Genomic DNA, 9,949 nt, shown 5'->3' on the forward strand with positions numbered 1-9,949 from the left:
ACCACTTGTGTCCCTATTTTGGGGTTCAATTTCTTTAACATCATTTTATCTGGTTATATGCACATATCTTTTGAACTTTTCTGCTTATCCCAGACATACATTTGTTATTGAAAATAAGGGAAATCATGGGACCTATGTTTCTTTAGACTTGGCATACTTCAGTCAATAAATTTTTTTCCAAGTCTTTCCATTTCCTTACAAATTGGGAGATGTCATTCTTTCTGATGGAGGCATAGAATTCCATTGTGTAAATATACCGTATTTTCTTGATCCCTTCATCTAATGGGGGAATTTGGTTTGGATTCATATCTTAGCTATCATAAATAATGTTGCAATCAACATAGATTTGCTGGTAGTTTTAGTATGGTCTTGTTTATGATCATTTGGGTAAATCCCCAAAAGTGGGATTACTGTGTCATACGGGAGTTTTATGTAGAGTCTTTTGAGGAACCTCCATACTGCTTTCCAAAGTATTTGAACAAGTTTACACTCCTACCAAGAATGCAGTAGGATTCCCTTGTGACCACACACCTTTCAGCATCTGTTGTTGTAAAAATATGGAATGCTACACAAATTTTCATGACATACTTGCGCAGGGGGCATGCTAATCTTCTCTGTATTATTCCAATGTTAGTGTATGTGATACTAAATTGAGTACAGAACATTTTTTTATATAAAGTATAATTTTTATTGATTTTATTAAACTAGACAATTCAACAAAATTAAGTTCAAAAGAATTGTTGTGAAATTTTAGAATCATATATTTCTTACATAAGCAAACATTTAGGAATAAATCAAGATAGACATGCCAAAAACAAAATAATTCCAGATATTTGTAGTTCAAGAGATGTGTAGGAGGAGGAATTCAATTATTCTATACAAGGCACCTGTCAAAATGAACATTGCAGCAAGTGTTTAGGCTTGTTAAAAGTTTTAAGGTTTTAAATATGCTTAATTTTGGGATTTTGCTTATATGTGCCCAAAATAGGACCGTTTGGCAGGTATAAAACTTTTCTATAAAGTATTTAAGATTTATGGTAACAGACATTAAGTACTAAGTATGTACATTTCAGAGTTTATGGAAACTTTATTAATGAGAATTTGCAAAGTCTTTGTGTAAAGAAGCAGAGTGAAGAGTTAAGACTTTAACTATACAGTTTCTGTTAAAACTTTAGGGATTCCTTACTTTATTTGATAGCAAGGAATAAATGATGATATAAGCCATAATGTACGCATGTATGTTACTATTCACACACATGCATATACACACGTATACATGCACACATGGAGAAAGACACATAATTACAGCCAACACAAGTTTCACCAGTTGTTGAATATGCCTTAAACTGAATACTAGAAACAATATATGTTGAAGATGTATTTGTCTCTAAGAGTTCATTTACCACTCCTCTTATCTCTTAAAACTGGTAGTTTTAGAGAGATTTGACTTACAAAATGCAGTACAAGTGATAGCAAGTCACTTGGAAACCTCAGTAAGTATGTCATATGGTGTCTCCCTGCTCCTCAAGGATTGCTTACTCTTGTAGACACTTTCAACCACCAATTTAGCAGGAGAATACCCTGGTAAAGAGTAAAGTTATAAGGTTTTAAATGGCATCCTTACTTGAGCTCTTTTTCCAACAACCAGCATGAATTTGTAGGCAGATGAGTGAGTCCTCAAAAAATTGGACTCTACATATATATTTAACTGACCCATGTGAAAATTCCTATGTGAGAAATGCTGACTGAGGTCTTGCTGATTTCCTGGCCAAGAAAATAAGAAAAAAAGAAAGTATTTTTAATTTTTAAAGTTTGAGAATAATTTGTAACCTGTCAATAAATGTGTAGAACACAATTATATCAACTGACAAAAAAAAATGATGGCATTTCATTTATGTGCTCTTGGATTAGGCCAGTGATTTTAGAGGTGTCTACACAAGTAGAATCAGCATAAATCAAGCCAGCATTTCTTCATTTATGATATAAGGAAAGGTTACTGGTTGACCCATTGTAACAATGAAATATACAAGACACATTACCAGAGGATGGGTGAATGGGGGAGGTGGGGAGGTGTAAAGGGAAGGGATGGTAGGGGAAAAACAAAGGGGAGGGTAACAATGCTCAATAAGAAATGTACTCATTACCCTACTTATGTAACTGTAACCCCTCTGTACAGTATTTATAATAAAAATATATATTAAAACATACAAGGAAAACTTCTGTACTTATATGAAGTTGTATTTGTCACTCAATATAAGTAAGGTATTGGTTTTAGGACCACAGGCTTATTACTTTGGATACTCTAATTCTCTACATGAACACAGTATATTATTTACATTAGAATCTGCCCACCAGCTAGTGCAGTATAATTGCTGTGAGAATTTTTAATACATTCTATATTTGTAATGAAAACTAAAAGTATATGTATGCACAATCAACAGATACAAATTTTTTCAGATAAATTTTGTATGCAGTTTGAGGATGGAATTGGAGAGCAATTTCGAAAAGCACAAATTTCATCAAAAAGACCAGTTTGCAAATTGTAACAAGGAGCTAATCCAGCATCATTGAATAGTATGGAACTCCAAGGAGAAGTACTTGAATTGAGACAATATCAGAAAGTGTAACAACCCAAGGACTTTTTAAAATGCAGCTGCTAGAATTCTCATGTAGAGCTTTCATAACAGTTTGTGAAGCACAAATCAGAACCTCACTGAAGTGTAGATGGTTTTCTCTCAACTTTCTGTCATGATCAGTCATTATCAATCAACATATAGCTAATCTTGAATAATCCTCTAATAAAATGTTGATGGAGTGTTTATATGCAGAAAACCTCGGAAGGCTAACTTTTTCCAATTAGGACAGTCTGTATTTTATGATCCAGCCGAGAGAAAACTAGGTAAGCATCCATTTACAACCTTCTGAATAATTCTGATTCTGCCCACATCACTTATCTATCCATACCTGTGCCCGAGTGAAACGATTTTAAAATAATTTATCATTTAAAATTTAAATTTATGCTTCAGGGAAGATATCGAAGGAGAAGCTGGAAGCTAAACAAGCTCTCACATAGAAAACAGCTTTAGTGCTCCAGTGAAAAGTCCTAAGCTGGAGAATCACACCAAGTGTGCCAGCACAGTACAGAGTTAGGCCAGAGAGGGAAAAAAACCGGGCAAGGAGACAAATCTGAGCACTTGCCAACAGCTGTGGTTGCAGCTGTGGTGGGGGCGGTTGCGGCTGTAGGCGCCATACCTGCAACACAGAGAGTCTACGACAAAGGCGCCAGATGCAGCAGGTGAGAGGATTCTACTCAACACCAGCAAGAACTGACAAGGAGCAGACATCTTCATCCTTCAGATCGCAGACCAGAGATCACCCAGGAACCAGACTCCTGTGTGAGTAGAAGCATGATTTCCTCACTCCTTCTCAGGGAGCAGAGAAGGGAAGGCCACCCCTCCCTGCCCACTACCGGAGATCTCCATCTCTGATACTGGCAAAGGCCTCACTGAGCAGCTAGCTCCAACTCAGTCTTTGGATGAAAACAAAAAGTAATTTAGCAGGTCACAGGAACCTAACCTGACTTGCCAGGCTCAGCTCTATGCAGGGAAAATTCACCCAGCCCTTGCCTGCGCCAGCCCCAGGATGGCTTTCTTCACTGGGTAAACAGAGCCAGGGGCTGCCTCTCCCTACAGCAGCCTAGACAATCAATTGAAATTCAGTAAAAATAAACCCTGAGAATGGCTCCTGGCTGGGCTCTGTGACTGCTTCAGAAGCTAGCCCCTCAGGGAAAAGCTACTGTTTGCTGAAAGGCCTCAACTCTACCAAGAACCTAGCCCCATTACAGCATCTCTAAACTAGAAGAAACAGCCATCACCCTGTTTTGTGATACTCAAAGCAGATCTCCCTCCCATTGAACTAACCTGGGAAGAGGATGACAAAATCCTGGGTAAATCAAAGCATTTTTCTGCCTCCTCAAACAAACTGACTTAAGAAAACAACCAAGCTACAGGAAAATCAAACACCACAAGCAGACCAGAGACTCCAACAAGAGACTGGTTATGGACACAAGGGAGATGCAGGACCTTCCCATCTCACCCCCAAAAGCAAATAACTCTTTTTTGTTACCTTTTATTAAAATTTTTTTAACATTTTTAATTTTTAACTTTAAAAAATTGTTTTCTATTAACTTTTTTTTCTTCCTCTTGTAATTTTTATTTTAGGGGTATATGTTTGTGTGTGTGCTTTTTTTTCCATTTTTGTTTAGCTCTACTGATCTTTTAATCCTTTTTTCTTTTCTGTCTCATTCTTTTCACTTTTTCTTCTCTTTCCTTCTTCTTTGCATGATTTAATCGCTTTTCTGCTCATTATCAGATATACCTGTAGTAGATTATTAGACCTTATCCCCCATTGTATACAAACTTAATCCAGAAATTTATTACTGAATTCAAAACCTCTTAGACTTAAATTCCTTAATAGCTCTACTACATTCATATACCTATATAAAATTTAAGCATTTTAATTTTTTTAATTTTTCACATCTCCTTTCTATCCCTTCCGTTCTCTTATCCTATTCCAGTCCTTCTCTGAATATTACGTTTTTAATTTGCATAATTTAAGTGTTTCATTTTTTAATTTTTAATTTTTGTTTTACAATTTTTTCTTGTCTTTTTTTCTCTTTCTTTTTTCCCCAGTCTCTACTATCATTCTATCCAACCTATTTCCTGCTTTGACATTAGGAGTAAGTTAGCTCTCCCTCTACCTTTCCACATCCTTCTATTCTTATTTATACCCACATCTCTCGCTAAAACTAATAACTTCTGGTTTGCCAAATTCTTCTTTGTGGTTCATAGACTATTAATACATAGTTGTTTGATGTTGAAAAATATATCTGTTGAACTAGATTTTATCTCAGGCTTTTGACTATGCAAATATAGACTGTGTTGATGCTTGCCTTAAGGTAGTTTTCTAGCACAAACTGGTGTTACTTTCATCCCAAATGGGCAGAATAAGCTGGAAAAAACACAAGAAAAATGGCATGTCCCGGTATCTCAACTCCAACTCATGATAATCAGTGGAGAGAACAGATAATGAATAATACAGAGGAGAGCTCCCCCAAAGCTCTATAAACACTAATGGTAAACATGGTAAAAAGATTGAAAACCTGCAAAGGACTCTGTGCGAGCATGAGAGGGAGAGAGATGAGGCAAACGAAAGATCAAAACAGGAAGCTCAAGGCGTGAGGAAGCTACTCAAAGATAGATAAAGGAATTGCATGTGCAACTTGAGAACACTCAAAGAGAAATAAAGGAATTGTGTGAGCAAGCTGTGATCAGTCAAAGAGAACTACAGGAATTGCATGAACGTGAGGAAGCTAATCAAAGAGTAATACAAGAATTGAGAAAGCGGGATGAAAATACACAAAGATCACTAGAAGCATTCATGGAATCCGTAAACAGAGAGCTGAAAGAAGTCAGGGAGTCCACAAAGGGAATGCTGAATGGATCCCAACAGAAGGAATGGAAGTCCAAGGAAACCATAACCAATCAACTAAGTGATTTGAGAATAAACACTGAACATCAAATTAAGGAAGTAAAGAATTTCATACAAGATCTAAAATAAAGATCCAACAAAGAATTTGAAGCCATAAAAGCCTACCAACTACAAGTAAAAGAAAAAAAAAGTAGAAAATCTGGATAGTAGAATAGACCACGCAGAATATTGAATCCTGAGGATAGAAGACAGCGTAGATTTCATAGAAAAAGAACATACAACCATCCAAGACAAATCTAAGAAATATGATAGATCTATTCAGCATTCAACCTTTGAGCCACCAGTGCCTACCCATGTTGCATATTTTGTGTAATTCAAATTTTCAGCATTGTATAGATGTTCCTACTACAATATAAAAACAAAAAAAACTTAACCTACTTTTCACTGTATTTGATGTTGTTATAATTTGTGGAGGGGAAGGAAAAAACTAAGTTGTTTAAATAGGGATACAGGTGGACCCAGTACAACGATGAGATGTACAAAATGTTATGTAGAAAAATGAAATTTACAACTTTGGCTCAAGATGGGAGAGAGGGTCGGGAAGGGGAGATGGAAAGGGATGATAAAGGGTTAGAAAGGAGGAGGTAACAATGCTTTATAAGAAATGTACTCATTACATTGTCCCTGTAATTGTAACGCCTCTGTATGGTATTTTCACAAAAAAACTTAAAACATAATAAGGATATTTGTAAAGTATATAATGAAGGAAGAATTTTCATCCTTTACAAAATATATGCAAAATCTATGCTAAACTATCTATATTTTACTCTACCTTTCTTGCAACGAGTTTGATATAGTTTAATACCTGTCACACCAAGTTTCTTTATATTCTACTGGAGATTTAATTTTTCATGTATGTATATATATGTATATTTATATCTAACTATCTATCTATCTATCTGTATATGTTCCAATGTGGATCCTCAAACTTGAAACTTTGCTTTTTTTTTTGCTGTTCAGCAGTTAATCTGGTCCGCTCAATCTGTGACAATATCTGTGCTCATTCTGATCATTCCTTTATTTACCACACCATTAGCACCATTAGCCTTTTAAAATCAGCTTAATTTCCAGAGATGATTACCAATCAATCCAACCAATATACACCTAGAGTGTTTTAATAAAACAAGCTTTAATGTAGGAAGATAACATGAAGTGACAACTACAAAATTTCTACAGAGACCTGACATCTTTCACATTTCTGCCTTCCTCATGATACTTAAGCAATCATTGACTAACACTATTAATAATACTGCAATTATAACTTAAAGATCAGTGTTTTTGCAACCTGAAGCTTTCTTTTTCTATGATTCTTGACATAAACCTTTGTGAGACTTTTTTGATTGTGGTGGGATACCATCAAAAACAAAGCCATGTATATCAAGAAAGCCAATGTTTTCAACTCAGAGTACTAAACAAAAGAGGGAAAAAAATTAAGGTTAGCTATATATGTTAAGCACAAATATAGGCAATATCAAGATATTTTGAAATTGTATAATTTTATTGGATAAAGTGGCTCAAATCTATACTATTATCTACTTGGAAAAAAGAGCTTAGAGGATTCCAGTTCCAGGCAAAATGTTTTATGCTTGTGTTAGGAGGACCTCAGTCCAAGCAGGCCCAGGCATATAGTGGTACTACCTCAAAATAAGCAATAAAATTATAATTTGTAGGTATGGTAGTAGTAGAGATGCCATTTCACAAGTATAGGTTTTGAGTTCAATCCTCCAGTAGTACTGGGAATTTAAATGTGGCATGTCTAAGGTCAAGACTTCATACTTGTCTTACAAGCTCTAATAAAACCTTTACCTCTCTTGCTATTTTTTAAAAGTATAACCATAACTTCCATGCCCCAAACAAATAATTTCATATTAGAGATTTTCTTCTATGTATTAAGTAATATGTTATGTCCCACTGAAATCAGACTAAAGATAAAACACCCATTGTCTTACAAAGTGACTGCATATGGAAACAGAATCTCAAAGGTAGCATTTAAGTTGAAGTGTACTCCAAGAGAAGCAGAATGCCTTGAATATGCCAAGGAAAGAGGAATCAGAAGCTAACTCTAATCTTGGTGTTCTAATTCCACCAACTCTGAGACAATGTATTTACAATGTTAATGCTACCCAATCTGTGGTAGTTTATTATTGCAATTACTAGCAAATATGTGGAAGCTATAAGACACGAAAAGTCTTTGACTCTTCAGATCCAAGACTCATCTCTATAATCCTAGTGATTAAGAAGTACAAGACTTGGGGAATAATGGTTTTCAGGCTGGTAGAAAAGTTCATGAGGTTCTATCTCCAATTAACTACAAAAATTTCTGGGCTGGGCCATGGTTCAAATAGTAGACTGACTACTGTTAGCAAAACAAAAAACAAAAAACTGAGAGCCTGATGTATGTTCAAACCCCAAACTGGCAGAAAGAAAAAGTCCTTCGAATAATACTATGAGAAGCAGAATTATGAATAGGAAAGCAGAAACAAAAGAAATAAACTTATTGATATAGGCAAAGCTCCTCAATGTGAAATATGGCACAAACTGTAATATTTAGGGTTTTCCTTCCTATACAGTAGAAATAAATGGCATTTTTACTTGACGAAACTAAAATATAAAACTGTATGCAATAAATAATCACATTACTTTTATGTTTCCATAATTTAACTTGTTTTCCTAAATATTTCTCAAATAGTGTAGCTTTTGAAAATCAATAAATGTTGCATTTTCATATATGATTACCTATCCTTCCAAGTGTGGTCTAAAATTGATCTACACTGAAATGATTGCCATTGACATTTTTCTCAAAATATTTATACTTTCAGCTGACCTTCCACAAAACTCATACCCAGAATATAAATTTTTAGTTTGTTCATGCAAACATAGGAACATAAACATATGTCTCAAAATGTTAATTACGTTTATCTGCTGTCATTAATGAAGTATAACTAATAGAATTATGTATATACCCTGAGGGAAATAAGATACTTCCTTCTAAATACAGACTTGCAGGCACACACACAATCACACATGCACATATATATATTTACCACTTTGACTCCGGTTAGATTCCTGACATTGGGTGTCAGCAGTGATCTAATAATCAAATTTTCCTGCCCAGACACAAAATACATTCATAATTCCACACAGACAAAAACACCAGATCATTCAAAATAATGAGAATATTTAACAGAACCAACCAGCAATTGAGCCATCTACTCCCTGATTTCTTTTATTCATGGTGATGCATTTTTCATATCATAATTAAAATATTTTTGTCTCTGATTAACAGAAAAAAATAGGGGATCATATAATGGAAATTGTAGGTAAAATTACTTGTAATCTTTACTATATCTTATCAAAGACTTCTGTTTCCTTCTTGTAGAATGTTTCTGTCATTTTGCCCTAATGTCTATAATTAAATTACAAAGGACATGCCATATACCTTAATTCATTTTTCCTAAAGGTTATGCTATGGAGTTGAATCTGATTTGTTTGCTTATTCTAAATTAAATATTCTCAACAACTGGCATTATTGTTTATGTTACTCCTAATCCATTTGAAATATCAAATAGAACTGGAAATTCCCCTCGGCAATGATTTGTGAATGTCATTAATGCTTGTGGAGGGATGAAGGATTTGAATTATCTAAAGTGCATTAAAAATGGCACTGTTATTCAAAGGGCTGATCATTTAGTCAGCTTTTAAAGTGTGGTCTTCTTATTTCATCTAAGAAGATAACAGTATGCTATTCATAACATTCTTGCCTGCAAAGCAGTAGAATTATTTCCTTTGTACAGTTGATTTCCAGCTGCAAATTTAGTGAAACCTACAAAAAATTGCATAGGTGTATTAGCTGCTCTAGATTTTGAAATTTTCTTCCTGTAGCCCTTGTGATTTGAGCCCAGATTCATGGGATAGTCACATAATCCACAATAACAAAGCACCAAAATATACAAAGACCACGTGCAAAATGAGTTTCAGTTTTTTCCATGTTGATTTCTTTTTTTAATGATTGTCTTTTAAGGAGCTAAGGGTGTTTATTTCTCATTATTTTTTATGTTACTTAAATTTTCCAGATTTTTCAAATAAAATAAAGAGATATAAAACAGACCTATTTAATCGCAAAATAGAGCTAACCATTTGCGTGATTTTTTTATTCTAATCCTGTTTTCAATTATCTTCAAATAACGTTGAGATGAGCCCAGCATATATGTAAATTGACATGAATAAAGCACACAGAATTCTGGAATCTTTGGACTGTGATTTCTATCTAACTTCACTTAGAAAAGAAAATTATCACTTGCTTCATGTCTTAAGTAATCTACTTAAAACAAGTTTTTATTAATTTTGTTAATAAATGTCATAATCTATGGTACTGATGCATTGCATAAGTATGTGATTC

General features: G+C 34.4%; 1 non-coding gene across 1 annotated transcript; it reads right to left on the reverse strand.

The window, feature by feature from the left end:
• Nucleotides 1-551: 551 nt before the first annotated feature.
• On the reverse strand, nt 552-658 carry LOC122127285. Its single transcript, XR_006151115.1, has one exon. It is a non-coding gene; the product is annotated as a U6 spliceosomal RNA (small nuclear RNA).
• Between the last annotated feature and the right edge of the window lie 9,291 nt (nt 659-9,949).

The sequence above is a fragment of the Dipodomys spectabilis genome, unplaced genomic scaffold (assembly GCF_019054845.1).
Source record: "Dipodomys spectabilis isolate Male_0828 unplaced genomic scaffold, ASM1905484v1 ptg000298l, whole genome shotgun sequence".
NCBI lineage: Eukaryota > Metazoa > Chordata > Mammalia > Rodentia > Heteromyidae > Dipodomys > Dipodomys spectabilis.